The 17,198-nt window shown below is 39.8% G+C and overlaps 1 protein-coding gene and 1 pseudogene across 8 annotated transcripts in view; one reads left to right on the top strand and one right to left on the bottom strand.

Annotated features, from left to right (window-relative positions):
• The window catches only part of PRORP (protein only RNase P catalytic subunit), a 163,818-nt gene that overhangs the window by 34,603 nt on the left and 112,017 nt on the right, over window positions 1-17,198 (top strand). The gene's annotated exons all lie outside the window — the stretch shown is intronic.
• LOC117069820 lies at window positions 6,602-8,010 on the bottom strand (annotated as a pseudogene).

The following is a 17,198-nucleotide window of genomic DNA, read 5'->3' as shown; positions in this document are numbered from 1 at the left end:
CCACGGAAAATCTGTTGTTTAGTGTAGCCACCTTCATCAGTGATCTTAGATCTTCTGGATAACTTGCTGCAGCTTCTACATCAGTACTTGATGCTTCACCTGGCACTTGTTTTGTTTTTTGTGTTGCTTCCACCCGTCTTTGCCCGTAACCTCCCAGCAGCCTATACGTTGCACTTTTTAATTTTTTTTTTTTTAATACAGTGTCTCATTCTGTCATCCAGGCTGGAGTGTGGTGCTATGATCATAGTCCATTGGGGCCTCGAACTCCTGTGCTCAAGCAATCCTTCCATCTAAGCCTCCCGAGTAGCTAGACTACAAGCATACCACCATACCTGGATCATTTTAAAATTTTTTGTAGAGATTGGATCTTGCTATGCTGTGCAGGCTCGTCTCAAACTCCTGACCTCGAGTGATCCTCTTGCTTCAGCCTCCCAAAGTACTGTGATTACAGATTGAGCCACCATGCCTGGCACCTTGCATTTTTATGTTATGGAGATTGCTTATTTTCTTAAACCTTTTGAGCCAAATTCTGCTAGCCTCCAACTTTTCTTCTGCAACTTCCTCACCTCTCTTAGCCTTTGTGGAATTGAAGCATTCAGGCCTTGCTCTGGATTAGGCTTTGGCTTAAGAGAATGTTGTGGCTGGTTTGATCTTTTATCCAGACCACTAAAACTTTCTTCATATCAGCAATAAGGCTATTTTGCTTTCTTATTTATTGGTTCACTGAAGTAGCACTTCTAATTTCTTTCGAGAACTTTGCATTTGTAAAGTTTGGTACCTAGCTTTGGCCTATCTTAGCTTTTTTTTTTTTGAGGCGGAGAGACAGAGTCTCGCTGTGTCACCCAGGCTGGAGTGCAGTGGCACAATCTCGGTTCACTGCATCCTCCGCCTCCCAGGTTCAGTTGAGCAATCCTCATGCCTCAGCCTCCCGAGTAGCTGGGGATTACAGGCATGTGTCACCACACCCGGCTAATTTTTAGTAGAGATGGGGTGTCACCATGTTTCCCAGGCTGGTCTAGAACTCCTGGCTTCAAGTGATCCGCCTGCCTCGGCCTCCCAAAATGTTGGGATTATAGGCATGAGCCACCATGCCCAGCCCTGTCTTAGCTTTTGACATGCCTTCCTCACTAAGCTCAATGATTTCTAGCTTTTGATTTAAAGTATAAGACCTGAGACTCTTCCTTTCACATGAACACCTAGAGGCCATTGTAGAATTATTAATTGGCATAATTTCAATATTGTTGTGTCTCAGGTAATAGGGAGGCCTGAACAGAGGGAGAAAGATGGGGAAATAGCTGTTGGTGGAGCAATCAGAAGTCACACAACATTTATTGATTAAGTTTACTGTCTTACAGCAGCACAGTTTCTGGTGCCCTAAAACAATTACCATTCAAGTGTGTTGGTGCAAGAATTCTGGCCAAAAATGTGAAAATTCTAGAAAAATCAATGAATTCAGAATTTTAGAAAGGTTAAAAACTTAAAAGGACAAGCAGGTCACTCCTAGCAGTGGCCTTCCCAACGTTAAATGCTTTCCTTATTTCTTCATTGTTTTTCTTTTATGTAACACTTGACTGAAATTCTACCAGCTGGGATCCAGTCTTTTTTATGAGATTTAGCTTGAAGCAGTGTACTTTCCTGGTAAAGCATAGCTGAGTTTGGCTTTACAAGGAAATGAGAATTATGTGTGGGTATGGGTGTTTGGCTGCTGCTGTTTTAGAGTTGGATTGGTGATTTTTCATAGAGAACGTTTTGAGGGGCTGATCTGAGGGGGGTGCTCAAGTGGAACGTTGTATGTGGAGTAGTGTGCTAGAGACAGGGATAAAGTCACCTTTACGAGGTTTAAACAAGGTGGGAGTGTGCAAAGTCTAATTTTTGTGACAATACTACAAGGAAGGCAGCCTCCCCTTTTTTGCTAAACCTCAGAGAGGTTAAGTGACTTGCCAAGCAAGGTTTGTAAGTAACAGAATTAAGATTGGAATGCACATCTGTCTGATTCCCAAATATGAGTTCTATTCATTAAGCTTCCCTGTATTCATAATGAAAGGGTCACTGAAAAATTAATAAGATATTGTTCAGTGTTCTTCATTTGATGAAGGAAACTGTATACTATATTTCTGACAACAGTTTCCATCTTGGATTATCTTGACTTTAAAAGATTAAAATGAAATAAAATTGGGTGTTTAAAGGAGCATGCCTCAGTTATCTGGAACGTTTAGGTATATGTAGAGTGCATTATTCCCCCAAACTGCAAAGTAGAAGGGAGTATTATTTGTATTCTTAGAGAAGGTTAAGAGGTCCTCACTCAAATACTAATTCTGTTTGTTAACTAATTTTAACTTGCTTTTTAAAAAGCAAATATTTATATAAGGGTTATTAGAAGCTAGTCACTGTTATGAGTACTTTATAAATATTAACTAACTTAACATATATCTTTATAATAACCTTGGGAAAGTTACTTCAGCACTTTGTTCTTTTTCCTGGTCTTTAAACAGAGACAGTTGGACCAGATGATCTCCAAAGCCCACTCCAGTTCTGCAATGTTAAGGCTTTCTAACTAACACATACATACAGTTAGTTATGTGTTAAGAAAAGTTAGATAAGGTCAGCTTTTCCTAGTGGAAGCAAAGATGAGAGTGGAGCCCCAAAGACAGTGCAGAGTAGGACAGGAAGTTGTGATTTAGGTGAATTAAAAGTGCAGAGTCTGTATGTAGCACAGTGTCAGTTTGGGAGGGAAGGAAGGCAGCATCAAATCATTGCTGAGGTTTTGATGATGTGAAGCTCTTTAGTCTACCTCTCTCCTTTCCTTAATATCTAAAGGGAGAAATTCCAAGTTGTTATGTCTTGAGCAGAGCACATGACACCTCCTTATTAACCAACACTACTTTTTAGCTATAGGTTGAAATATGGCTCGTGGTTCTTCAAGATTTTAAGAAATAGGGAATAGGAGAGTTAAGGATTTGGCACATGAAAATATCAAACCTGAATCTGATCAAGCATCTAGAGCTCACTACTAATTTACTGGAAATACAGAGGGGCAGAGGAATATGTTAAATTACGCCTCAAGGGTACAATTACCAAATACCAAATACTACAAGACAACCCAGTTTCTTCCAATAAATCAATTAAAAAAAAAAAAAAGAGAAAGAGATGGAGCAATGACCTATAGATAAAAGCAATTTGAGATAAAGCAACCATTTGCAGTGTATGGATCATATTGGACCCTTAGTTCCTGATTTGAACAATCGGGAATCTGAACACCAGTTATTGGAGGTATTAAGAAATTTTTGCGTTGGCTCAAGCCTGTGATCCCAGCACTTTGGGAGGCCGAGACGGGCGGATCACGAGGTCAGGAGATTGAAACCATCCTGGCTAACACGGTGAAACCCCGTCTCTACTAAAAAATATGAAAAACTAGCCAGGCGAAGTGGTGGGCGCCTATAGTCCCAGCCACTTGGGAGGCTGAGGCAGGAGAATGGCGTGAACCCGGGGGGCAGAGCTTGCAGTGAGCCGAGATCGCGCCACTGCACTCCAGCCTGGACGACAGAGCAAGACTCTGTCTCAAAAAAAAAAAAATTTGTTGATTTTTATTTAGGGTTAATAATGTTAGTGAGTTAAAACTCCCTTTTTTTTTTTTTTTTTTTTTTTGAGGCAGGGTCTCAATCTGTCACCCAGGCTAGAGTGCAGTGGTACAATCACAGCTCACCATAGCCTCAACCTCCCAGGCTCAGGTGATCCTCCCACCTAAGCCTCCTAAGTAGCAAGGACTACGGGTGCGTACCACCACACCCGGCTAAGTTTTGTACTTTTTGTAGAGAGGGGATTTCACCATTTTCCCAGGCTGGTCTCGAACTTCTGGGCTCAAGTGATTGCCCTTTTTGGCCTCCCAAAGTGCTGGGATTACAGGCGTGAGTCACCGTGCCTGGCCCAAAGTCTTTAGGTTCAGAGCTAAACACTGAAATATTTATGGATGAAATGATGTGATGTCTAAGATATGCTTCAAAACTGACTGGGAAATAGGGGATGGAATAGATGGAGTTATATATGAAACAAAATTGATCATGAGATGATAAAGCTTGTTTATGGGTTCATGGGGATTTATTATACTATTCTGTCTGCTTTTATATATGTTTAAGATTTTCATCTTGAAAATCTTTTTTTAAAAGCTGGCAAAGGGCTGGCTGTGGTGGCTCATGACTGTAATCCCAGCACTTTGGGAGGCTGAGGTAGGAGGATCACTTGAGCCCAGGAGTTTGAGACAAGCCTAGGCAACATAGTGAGACCCCGTGTCTATTTAAAAAAAAAAAAGCTGACAAATACACATATGCTTTCAGGATAGAAGTTATAAAAAGGGGGATTATAAAACAATGCTTAGTGATTTTCATGCAGAAGCAACATCTTATCGTAAAGATTTCCTCAAGTAAACATATTATATGTTCATTATAATATATATAGTATATATTCATTAGAAAGGATATAACCGGTTCAAAAATACCACTATAGAGAGTGAAAGTCCCCTTCTTAAAGCACATACTTTTTAAATGTTGAAAATTGTCATGACATTTGCACATGTTTCTTTTTCCATTTTTGAAATGCACAAGATAAAATTTCTTAATAGAATAGAACTAATTTAGATTCAGAATCAGTTCTATAAAGGTTTCCTACTGTACTGCATTGTTTTTGCTTTGCAAAGAGGTTATTAACATTTTTTTTTCTGGGTTAGGGGAGGAGTTTTAAAAAATCCTATACAGGTTTTTAAAAAATCCTGTACAGGTTAATCCATTGTGTGGTAAAAGCTATAGCTAAAGAGGCAATGTGGAATGCTCCAGTGTGCACAACCCCTGCTTTTATCACAGGTGGCAACTGCAGATTAATTCTAGTGTGGTTAGGCTTTACACAAAGGGAAACTTGAACCTGAGAGCCTATGTCCCCAACAGTGCTAATTGGGAGATGTGGAGTGAGGGGATTTCCACTCTTTATAAGATCTCCGGTGCATTTCCTCTTTGTTTTTGCATTTTCCTTGGCTATGAAGCAACTGCAGAGAAGTAAAATGTGATTTCCTGCATTTAGGAGTTCTGGCTTTTCTTTCAGAGACTTATAATTGGAAGGGTGGAATGCGTATGGATTAAGCTACCTACAGGGCTAAATTAAACGTAGGTGTTTTATTTTTGTTTTTGTTTTTGTAATGAGTTCATTGCATTTGTGCCAGGAGTACTTTTGTTCAGATGTTTTGAATTAGCAGATAACTCAGGTTGTCTCAAAAGCAGGCTTCTCTCTAGGCTGATCACTGCTTTAACAGTGTGATTCTTTGCAAGCTGACTGAAAAACCACTAATGGCAAAAGTGCATTCTGTCATATTAATAAAAATACTGTAGTTCCTTTGCAGATTCATACAGTATAAATGCTTATCTTGATTACTTAACCTGCAGAATTTTCCAAAATGAGAAAAATAGGCAGAGGATATTTTTGAAGAAAATATGGTAAGGCCATATCAAGGTACAATGTTCCCAGATACAATGTCAGTGGGAATTGAAAAGAACTTATTCGCAGAGTAGATGCTCAGGCGTCATTAGACTTAGGTGAAAGTTCTTATCATAAATCAATGCTTTTTTTTGTAGTCATTGTCAATATTTCTTGTCCTATTAACGGTAGTTGATTTTTTTTCTTTCTTCTTTTTTTTGAGACGGAATCTTGCTCTGTCACCCAGGCTGGAGTGCAGTGGCACGATCTCGGCTCACTGCAAGCTCCGCCTCCTGGTTTCACACCATTCTCCTGCCTCAGCCTCCCAAGTAGCTGGGATTACAGGCACCCACTACCATGCCCAGCTAATTTTTTATATTTTTAGTAGAAACATTAGCCATGTTAGCCAGGATGGCCTCGATCTCCTGACCTCGTGATCCTCCCGCCTCGGCCTCCCAAAGTGCTGGGATTACAGGCATGAGCCACCGTGCCCGGACGTTCATTTTTTTCAAAATATACTTAGGAGCCTATCCTAAACATGGGCCAGACCTTAGGATATTTTTGGATGTGGTTTCTTCCCAAGTCATTCACCATTGTGTTGATGGTACAAGGCTTCTCCACTTGCAATCAGAGAAACGTGAAATGACTATTAGTAAACAAGAACTGATTATTAAGGACCAGATTAGCAGAGCTGGATGATCAGATCCAAACCACAGCATTCATTATTACTGTAAACTATGTGATCAGTGAAGCTAAACTAGTATTTAAAACCCAGGCACCCACCACCACACTCGGCTAATTTTTGTATTTTCAGTAAAGACAGGTTTTCAGAATGTTGGCCAGGCTGGTCTCGAACTCCTGACCTCAAGTGATCCGCCCGCCTTGGCCTCCCAAAGTGCTAGGATTATAGCTGTGAGCCACAGTGCCTGGCCTGTTAGTTTCTATTAATAAGTACCCAACACCCTAAACAATTCAAGGCATCTTAATCTCCATTAAGAACAACAACAAAATAATTTTTGTCATGCTGTTAAATCTATCACTGTGGATAAAACTGGTGCAAATTGGTCAAATGGATCCAACAAACACTGATGTCCAAGTTGGAATATTGGTAACTATTAATAATGCATAACTCTTGGTCAATAGTTTAAAAGATCTTCTCTTTATTCTTTTTCTTTTTGAAGGTTCTCAAAGAGCTTTGTTGTTTTGAAATATGTTGTTGAGCTTCCCAGTTTGCTTTCTCATCCTCAAACTGACAATGTTTTTTCTCTGATTCTTTGTATTATGCTTCTTTTTCATTTGCTCATGGCGCTGCCATTGGAGCTCAACTTCAGAGTCCTTCAGTTTTTGAGCTTTTTTTTGACCTTCATTTCAAACACCTGCTCCATCTCCAGCTCCATCTTTTTCATTTTAGCTACATACTCCTTTCTTCTTCCATTTGTGCCAGAAGTCTCTTAGCCCTTATTTGTTATCAACTACATTATAAGTCACAACTGCCAGTTTTCTGCTTTCATAGTGGGCATTTAATAACGTCTTTCAAATCATGCATATGTGTTATTAACATATTTCTTAAAATTGTAAAAACAATGTTCACCATTTTTAACTTTAGCAACACCCCAAGGATACTGCCTTCCCCTAACCCTTTTGCCATTAAGTTCAATGATACAGTATTACTACCTACCTAAGCAAGAGGTAAATGGTCCTTCATCTTTTTAACAAGCTTGTTGTCCTCTTCATCTGTTTCTGGAAATTTATATGTTTTAAGTTCTTAGATTTCTTTCGTTATCTGTTTTAAAGTTATTATCTGGTTTAATTCCATGTCCTGAAGGAGCAATGAAGTATAAACAAACCTGCACCCTGTTATCGGGCACCTGACATCTGTTCACTCATGATTCTGCATTTAGGTAGTCCACAGATTTACTATCAATGTAGTCGATAATGAGCTGCCAGCAATTACTATTATCTACTGCATCTGCAAATCCTGGGGTATCAACTAGTGTAAGCAGCAACTTAACACTACTTTCTTTGATTAAAACTTTGGATTGTTCCTCCTATACAATCTTTTTAGTAATAATTCTATGAGAAAGACTTGGATATTCTGGAGAAAGCAAATCTATGAGGAATCATGAGTAGATTAATGTTGTCTTTCCTGGATTTCCCACTACCATAAGTGTGAATTCAAACCTTCTCTTCACTGATTCTCTGAATACTTGATTTCGGAGATTGGCAGATCCCACACATTTCCATCATTCCAGTTGTCCAGATTCCAACAGAAGAAATCCACAGAGGAACCACGGTGCTGCTGTTGACGCTCCTCTCCTAAGCAGCAGTGGATCTTGCACTCCAGGTCATTCTTTTCAAAACACTGATGTAATCCTGTTACTCCCCTGCCTCAAAACCTTCAGCAGTTACCCATTCCTGCCCTGAAAGTAATTCCTCCAGTTTGGCCGCAGCCTACTTTTCAGGCCATATTGCTTACCATTCTCCTCTAGAGACACTGCTTCAGCCAGTGCCAGCTAATTAGTGGCTCTAGACTGCTTTGTATTTTCTTCCTCTTCTTTTTCCCCTTATCTAAAATATACTTCTACCTCCAAATCCTGTTTTTCCTTCATGGCTATCTCAGTCCCTTTTCTGTCACACAGCCTTTTTTGACCTCTGTAGTCTGCATTTATCTTTTCTTCCTTTGAACTTGTAGCATTTATTAACCCTGGCACACATCTGGCTATTGGTCCTATACTATGTGTTCTTGTTTTGGTGTTTAGTTTTTCATGTTAGTGTCTATTGTTATTTCAACAAGATTAGAAACTCTGAGGGACAGGACACCCTTTTGCGTATTTTCCACAATGCGTGGCATCCAGTAGGTGTGTGTAATAAATATGGTTATTTATACATTAAATAATCCAGTGCTTACATTTATTATGTCATAGCCACCATTTCAGTTAATCTTTACAGTAACTTTGAGGGAATGAGTATTTTCTCTCCTTGACAAATGAGGAAACTGAGGCTCAGAAAAGTTCAGTAACTTGCTGAAACCACACAGGTTAAATGATGAAGTCAGGATTCAAACCCACATCTTTGGACTCAGTAACACATGTTGTTTAACCATGCTGGTAATTCTGCCTCCTTATGAGACTGATGTATGTTTTTTGAGGATGGGAAATTACCTACCACTTAACTTACTATTATTTGCTTAATAATGGCAGAAGAAAAAGTGTGCAAACCTGGATTTGTAGTGATTCCTAGCAGGAATAATGAAACAGATTCAAACTGTGCCAAAGTTCACAGGAAAATAGAATTTCCCTTAATCTCGTTGATTACTGGTGGAATGACTCATCTTCCAGTTGTATGTTGCTCTTGAGTTACTCAGATATTTGTAGAAGTTAGACAGTGGAGGGAAAACCACCAATGAGATGTACAAGACACGTCATTTGAGCTGATGAATGTTCCCGGGGTATCCCCAAGATTTCTACCTGAGTATTCTTGCCTGTCCTATTTACTGTTGGACTCTTTCACCTTTTGGTTTTCTTTCAGAGTAAAATCACTTCCCATTTCCTTTCTGCTTTCCACTTGGATAACTTTCACAGGCTACTCTCTTACTACTGCAGTGCACAAAGATTTACTGTCTACATATTTAACATTAGTCAGATTTACTGTTGAATTTATGCACTAGAAATTTCAGGAATTTAAATTTTTACTTTTTCATTCTCTTCTCTGCTTCCGATTTTTTTTCACTAAAAGAGACCAAAAATAACCCAAACTATATTCTTTTTATAAAAAATTAGCAATAGAATTGAGTAGAGATGGTAGTAAATTCTGCTTCATTTCTGTGGGAATATTGAAAACTTGATGGCTTCTGCAAATGACTGATAAATTGTTTCCGCTTTATAAAGAAAGGAAATAGCTCATTCAGTTCAATGAAGTCATTAGTAAATGGAATTAGAAATAAAGATTTTGTATTTTTTTGTTGTCATTAATTTGGTCTTTCTGTCCGCATCCCAGTTTTCTCACAGGTTTGTTTTGAGGATAGATCAGGAGACATATGCACACTGTAAAGCATAAAGTAATCCTTAAGGATGCACTACAGGCAGTCCTCAGCTGAGAAACTTGATTTATGAACCATGCATACATGCATACTACAAAGGGATGGATCTTAACTCAGTCTAGTGCCCTTTGAAGGTGACAAGCTAAATGGTCTTTTTGGCCCCTGAATCAGAATACCTGGGAACAACTGAAATGTAGACATATTTTTCTTATACATGTGGGAGCAGTTAGGTTATGGGTCCTTTCAGGGATTCATCTACTCTGCTGCCATGTGAAGACAGGAGCCCATTTCTCAGTCAGGAATAGGAAGCAGGAAAAGTTACTTTCCTGGTATCCAATGTTAAAACCCAAAGAGTTTATAAATGTTGACAAACTATTGGTAAAACTTGTGGTATTATTATTTACCTAAAGCACATACAGGGGCTTTTATAGTATAGACTTTTTACAGTCAAATCTAATTTTATTGAGTCCTTACAATAGCCCTTTGAAGTATGTATTAATAGCCCCACCCCACTTTATTCCTGAGGAACGTAAGGCCCAGAAAAGTGAAGCGACTTGATCAGTGAAGGGGCTTAAATTTTCTACAAGTTTCCTTTCAAAGACGAAGGGAAGTTAGGCACTGTGTTGGCACTTTAGAGCAGGTTCTGGGTTAGTTGTGAAGCAGAGGGGATTTCCAGGGTATGTAAGCACGAACAAACTCCTTGAATGAAAGCAGAATTTTTTTTTAAGTAGTTAACAGCATTTTGGGGTTTGCAGGACTCAGGCTGTGTTACTGCCTTTTTTTCTTTTTTTCTTTTTCTTTTTTTTTTTTTTGGCCTGATTTGTTTCTTTCTAATTTAGGAGCGAGATTTTATAATTAAAAATATATTGCCCTTTGCCCTTTCTTTTAGCCGTTCTCCATAAATCTGTCAGAATATGATATGAAAAGGAAGGAGAGTGGGATTAAAAATAATATAGCTGATTCTGTCTAGAATTTAATTTCTAAACTATCTTTACCTGAGTTAGATCTTTCTGCAAAGCTCAGACAAGATTTAAGAGATAACTTTAAACTTGTAAGTAAATTCTGTTCTATCTGGAATTTATAGGAGAATGTATTAATACTTGGAAATAATACCTAACTGCTAGGGAGCATGCATCTTTAGCTCATGATTCTAGATGATTGAGAATTTTTTAGGGAAAGTTTTTCAGTCCTTCATGTAGTTGATAGTGGGCTATCATTTTATATTTCAAGATTAAAAAATAGATTATCTTCTTTCTCCTTCCTCTCCTCTTCCTCTTCTCTTTTTTCTTTCTAGCTGTATGGAATGACAATTTAATTATTCATTGAGTCTTCTATTAATGAGTATTTAAGTGGTTTCAAATCCTTCACTGTTACAAAAGTGCCACAGTGAATCACCTTAAACATTTGTAATTTCTCACATGCTGATATAGATGTAAGATAGATTCCCACAAATTGAATTGCTAGCACAATGGAGACATATTAATTTTGATTGGCCTTCATGGAAATTTTATCAGTATATACTCTGATCAGCAAAATATGAGAATTCTTTCTCCATACCTTTAAGATTCAGTGTGCTATCAAACATTTTGATCTTTGCCTATATGAAGTAAAAAGTAAAATTGCAGTATAGGATTAATTTACAGTTTTCTTGGGAGTGTGGTGGAGCAAATTTTCATAGGTTTAAGAGTCACTTATATTTATTTTCTGCAAACTGTTTGCTCCTGTCTTGCCCGTTTTTTGAGTTTTGACTGTTTTCTTAATCAATTTTAGGAGCTCTTTATTTGAAAAATCATCTGTGATTTAAATTACAATTTTTGAAGCTTTACTTATGTTTTTTTCTCTATGAACATTTTAAAATATTCATATTTGTCAGACTTTCCTTTTATGGCTCCTGGGTTTCATATTTAGAAAGATTTTTTCTGTTGCAAGGTTATTGAAAAGCCAACAAACACAAAAACTTCCTTTTGCTCCCTACACTTTTGTTGTTTTTCTCTAAATTTTTCATCCATTTGGAATTTTTTTCTGATGTGAGATATAGTTCCAACTTAATTTCCTCCCCAGCTAATTAGCCAATTGTGTCAACATCATTTGTTTAGCAGCCCATATTTTACCCGACTAGTGATAAAGTGGGATGTTACTTTTAGCATGTACCAAATTCTTCATATAAATATTTAGGTCTCTTTTTGGACCTTCTTTTCTGATTCACTAATCTGCATACTTAACAGTATGACACTATTTTGATTATTATAGTTTTATGATATATCTAATATCTATTAGAGCTAATTTTTATAACTTGGGTTCTGGCACTTTCTTTAATAAACTTACCAGAGGTAAATATTATAGGCCTATGATAAAATGTATTAGTAATGTTCCCTGGGGCAAAATCATGTTTTATATATGTGACCGAGTCCTATTACCAGTAGCTTTTAAGCATTTTTGAACACAACACAGATACAATATACATATATGTAATAACACATTTATAAATGAAAAAAATGTGTACATTAAAAAAATTATGGACTCTTGCTATATTTGTTGCACTCTATTTTTAGTTCTGTTTATTTCTCTCCGAAATGCTGGTTGCAACTGTATTAAATTGATCTCATGACCTAGTAAGGTGTTGTGACCTGCAGTTAAAAAACCACCTTATTATTTGATGTTTTAAATCATAGCCATTCTAACTGGTGTGAGATGGCATCTCATTGTGGTTTTAATTTGCATTTCTCTGATGATTAGTGATATGGAGCATTTTTTCATGTTTATTAACCACTTGTATGCCTTCTTTTGAGAAGTGTCTGTTCATGTCTTTTGCCTGTTTTTTAATGGGGTTGTTTTTTGCTTGTTGAATTAAGTTCCTTATAGATTCTGGATATTTGCCCTTTGTTGGATGCAGTTTGTAAATATTTTCTCCTATTCCGTACGTTGTCTGTTTAAAGTAAATAGTTTATTTTGCTATACAGAGTCTCTTTAATTAGTTAATTAATTAGGTCCCACTTGTCAATTTTTGTTTTTGTTGCAGTTGCTCTTGGGGACTTAACCAAAAATTCTTTGCCAAGGCTGAAGTCAAGAAGGGTATTTCCTAGGTTTTCTTCTAGGATTTTTATAGTTTGAGGGTTTACATTTAAATCTTTAATCCATCTTGAGTTAATTTTGATATGTGGTGAAAGTTAAGGGTCCAGTTTCATTCTGCTACATATAACTAGCCAGTTATCCCAGCACCATTTATTGAATAGGAATTCCTTTCCCCATTGCTTGTTTTTGTTGGCCTTGTCGAAAATCAGGTGTATGTAAGTGTACAGCTTTGTTTCTGAGTTTTCTGTTCTGTTCCATTGGTCTATATGTCTGTTTTTGTACCAGTATGAGGCTGCAGAGAAAGGGGAATGCTTATACACTGTTGATGGGATGTAAATTAGTTCAGTCACTGTGGAAAGCAGCCTGGAGATTTCTCAAATAACTTAAAACAGAGCAACCATTTAACTCAGCAATCCCACTGCTGGGTGTATACCCAAAGGGAAATGGATCATTATACCAAAAAGACACATCCACTCATATGTGCATTGCTGCGCTACTCACAATAGCAAAGACATGGAATCAACCTAGTGCCAATCAGTGGTGGACTGGATAAAGAAAATGTGGTACTATACACCATGGAATACTACGCAACCGTAAAAAAGAACAAAGTCATGTCCTTTGCAGCAACATGGATGGAGCTGGAGGCCATAATCCTAAGCAAATTAATTCAGGAAGAGAAAAACAGATACTGCAAGTTCTTATAAATGGGAGCTAAACATTGAGCATACAAGGGCATAAACATGGCAACAACAGACACTGCACACTGCAAGAGGGGGTGGGGTGTGGTTTGAAAAGCTACCTACTGGGTACTGTGTTCACTACCTGGGTACAGTATACCCATGTAACAAACCTCCACATGGATCCCTTGTATCTGAAACAAAAGTTGAAATACTAAAATAAATAAAAATAAGGAAAAAAGAAAAATACTTCATTATGTGTCCGGAATTGGTGGGTTCTTGGTCTCACTGACTTCAAGAATGAAGCCACAGACCCTCACGGTGAGTGTTACAGTTCTTAAAGATGGTGTGTCCAGAGTTTGTACCTTCAGACATTTAGACGTGTCTGGAGCTTCTTCCTTCTGGTGGGTTCGTGGTCTCACTGTCAGGAGTGAAGCTGCAGACCTTCCTGGTGAGTGGCGCAGCTCATAAAGCTAATGTGGACCCAGAGTGAGCAGCAGCAAGATTTATTGCAAAGAGCAAAAGAATAAAGCTTCCACAGTGTGGAAGGGGACCCAAGGAGGTTGCCACTGACTGGCTCAGGCAGCCTGCTTTTATTCTCTTATCTGGCCCCACCCATATTCTGCTGATTGGTCCACTTTACAGAGAGCTGATTGGTCCGTTTTGACAGAGTGCTGATTGGTGTATTTACAAACCCCGAGCTAGATGCAGAGTGCTGATTGGTGCATTTACAATCCTTGAGCTAGACACAGAGTCACAGAGTGCTGACTGGCACACATACAATCCTCCAGCTAGATATAAAAGTTCTCCAAGTCCCCATCTGGTTCAGGAGCCCAGCTGGCTTCACCCAGTGGATCCTGCACTAGGGCTGCAAGCAAGCTGCCTGCCAGTCCCAAGCCGCACCTGCACTCCTCAGCCCTTGGGCTGTGGATGGGACCGGTGGCCACTGAGCAGGAGTCGGTGCCCGTCAGGGAGGCTCAGGCCTTGCGGGAGCCCACCGCAGGTGGAGGAGCTCAGACATGGCGGGCTGCAGGTCCCAAGCCCTGCCCCAAGGGGAGGCAGCTAGGGCCGGGTGAGAATTTGAGTGCGACTCTGGCGGGCGGCATTGCTGGGGGACCCGACGCAACCTCTGCAGCTGCTGGCCCAGATGCTAAGCCCCTCACTGCCCGGGGCCGCCCTGCTTGCTGGCCGCTCCGTGTGCAGGGCCGGCGGAGCCTGCACCCATGCCTGCGGGGAACTCAAAGGGGCCCGGGAGCGCAGCCCCGGTTCCCACCTGCGCCTCTCCCTCAACACCTCCCCACAAGCAGAGGGAGGAGGCTCCAGCCTCAGCCAGCTCAGATAGGGGCTCCCACGGTGCCGTGGCAGGCTGAAGGGCTCCTCAAGTGCCGGTGCAGAGAGGGCTGCTAGCACATTGTCACTTCTCAATTAGACGTATCCAGGTGAAATACCGTTAGTCCTTATTAGTCTCTTTTGGGGAGGGAGTAGGGGAGTGGGAGTGATGTATCTCCTTAAATAAAATAGGGAGACCACATCAAAGAAAGTAGGATTTCTAAGCCAAAAAACTCATGAAGGGCATTTGCAAAGTTTCTTTCCCATTGTTTGCAGGTACCTTGCAGGGAAGGGCAGCAGTCTTGATTGGCATGCCTTGCTTAAGAATACAAGGCACACTACTGAAATATACTGTATAGGAAGAAGGAAATACTATTATAGTGCATGTGCCAAGATGTTTAGGCCCCATGTGTAAACTACTCCATGATCCTTAAACGTAGTTGTTTTGATGTCTTCTGGTTTTTGGGATTTCTAGCTTGAATTTCTTAGTTTTGAGATGGGGTCTTACTATGTTGCCCAGGCTGACCTGGAACCCCCGGGCTCCAGCAATCTTCCTGCTTCAGCTTGCTGAGTAGCTGGGGTCCAGCTTGATTTTTGTTGCTCTGAGGGATAGTACAAGAGAATGAACTTCTGGATTTTGAACCCCAAGTTCACCATTTACTAGTTAGGTGATCTGCTTAACTTCCCTGTGCTCTATTCTCCTAATCTGTTAAGTGGGAAAAATGATAATATCTACCTCATACCATTGTTTCAGCAATAAGAAAGTTAGTATATGTAAAGCACTTAGAATTTTTGTTTCTTAATAGCATTGTGATCTACATGGCACATGGAAAGCACTATGTAAGTTTATGGTATTATTTGACTTGGAAGTGTGTAGGATTTTTTTCTTTAACCTCACAATTAAAAATTTTGTGGGAATGTGATTAGGTGATTTTTTTCATTGTTTCCCTGAATTTCATGTCATGTGTCCTTTAAAATGTAAGGTTTTTTTTGGAGACAGAGTCTTGCTCTGTTGCCCAGTCTGGAGTGCAGTGGCACAATCTTGGCTCACTGCAACCTCTACCTCCTGGTTCAAGCAATTCTCCTGCCTCAGCCTCCTGGGTAGTTGGGATGACAGGCGCTGGCCACTACGCCCAGCTAATTTTTGTATTTTTTGTAGAGACAAGGTTTCACCATCTTGGCCAGTCTGGTCTTGAACTTCTGGCCTCAAGTGATCCATCCACCTCAGCCTCCCAAAGTGCTTGGATTACAGGTATGAGCCACTGTACCCAGCCAAAATGTAGATTTTTTTATTCTTGAAGTTTTATTTTTTAAAAAAAATTCTTCTTTTTGTTTTGATTTATTCCTTGAGAACACCCTTTTGAGGCTTAAAAGTTGGATCTCTGTTCTCTGTCCCTCATACCTATAATGTTCTTTCTCTTTTTTTTTTTTTTTTTTTTTTTGAGACGGAGTCTGGCTCTGTCGCCCAGGCTGGAGTGCAGTGGCCGGATCTCAGCTCACTGCAAACTCCGCCTCCCGGGTTTACGCCATTCTCTCGCCTCAGCCTCCCGAGTAGCTGGGACTACAGGCGCCCGCCATCTCGCCCGGCTAATTTTTTGTATTTTTTTAGTAGAGACGGGGTTTCACCGTGTTAGCCAGGATGGTCTCGATCTCCTGACCTCGTGATCCGCCCGTCTCGGCCTCCCAAAGTGCTGGGATTACAGGCTTGAGCCACCGCGCCCGGCCTGTTCTTTCTCTTAACATTCTTTTTCCTCTTTTCTTCTGCACTGAAGTAGAATTTCTCAAAATTTGTGCTGCATTTCATGAAATCCATGTTCTAGTATATTAGTTCTAATCTTTACTGCTTTCAAAGCATATTTAAATTCTGTTGTTGCATTTTTCTCGTTTCTATTTTATTTTTGGATCTCTTTGCATCTGTTGCTATTCTCTCCTTAAAGCTTATTGCTCTTTCTTCATAGATACAACCAAATTTGTCCTCTTCTTCTCTTCTTTGAGGGATCCAGGCAGAGGTCTTCTAAATTCTGAATTGTATTTGAGTTTCAAAACATGCTTTTATCTGAATCTTTTTTTCTTTTCTTTTTTTTTTTTTTTGAGACGGAGTCTCACTGTCGCCAGGCTGGAGTGCAGTGGCGCAATCTCAGCTCACTGCAACCTCTGCCTCTGGGGTTCAAGCGATTCTCCTGCCTCAGCCTCCCAAGTAGCTGGGACTACAGGTGCGTGCCACCATGCCCAGATAATTTTTTTGGTATTTTTAGTAGAGACAGCGTTTCACCATGTTGAACAGGATAGTCTTGATCTCTTGACCTTGTGATCTGCCCGCCTTGGCCTCCCGAAGTGCTGGGATTACAGGCATGAGCCACTGCGCCTGGCCTATCTGAATCTTTAAGGCAAAATTCCTAACAAATGTTGCTGTATCTTTCATTGGCCTGTGATGGATTTTTTCACCCTGTTGAATTATCCTTGAGAAAAGAGATCCATTAATGCTCAGCATATGCCATTAGGTAGATGGGCAGAGTGTACTTACCCCTTCATTGTCCTTTTGGATGCTGACAGTTTCCACCTTTTGGATCTAGACTCATCAGGATATTAGTCCAGTTTATCTGGTAAGCTGCATGAAGATGGGG

This window comes from Trachypithecus francoisi, unplaced genomic scaffold (assembly GCF_009764315.1).
Source record: "Trachypithecus francoisi isolate TF-2019V2 unplaced genomic scaffold, Tfra_2.0 Lachesis_group3, whole genome shotgun sequence".
Lineage (NCBI taxonomy): Eukaryota > Metazoa > Chordata > Mammalia > Primates > Cercopithecidae > Trachypithecus > Trachypithecus francoisi.
This window is presented reverse-complemented; position numbering and strand designations above follow the sequence as displayed.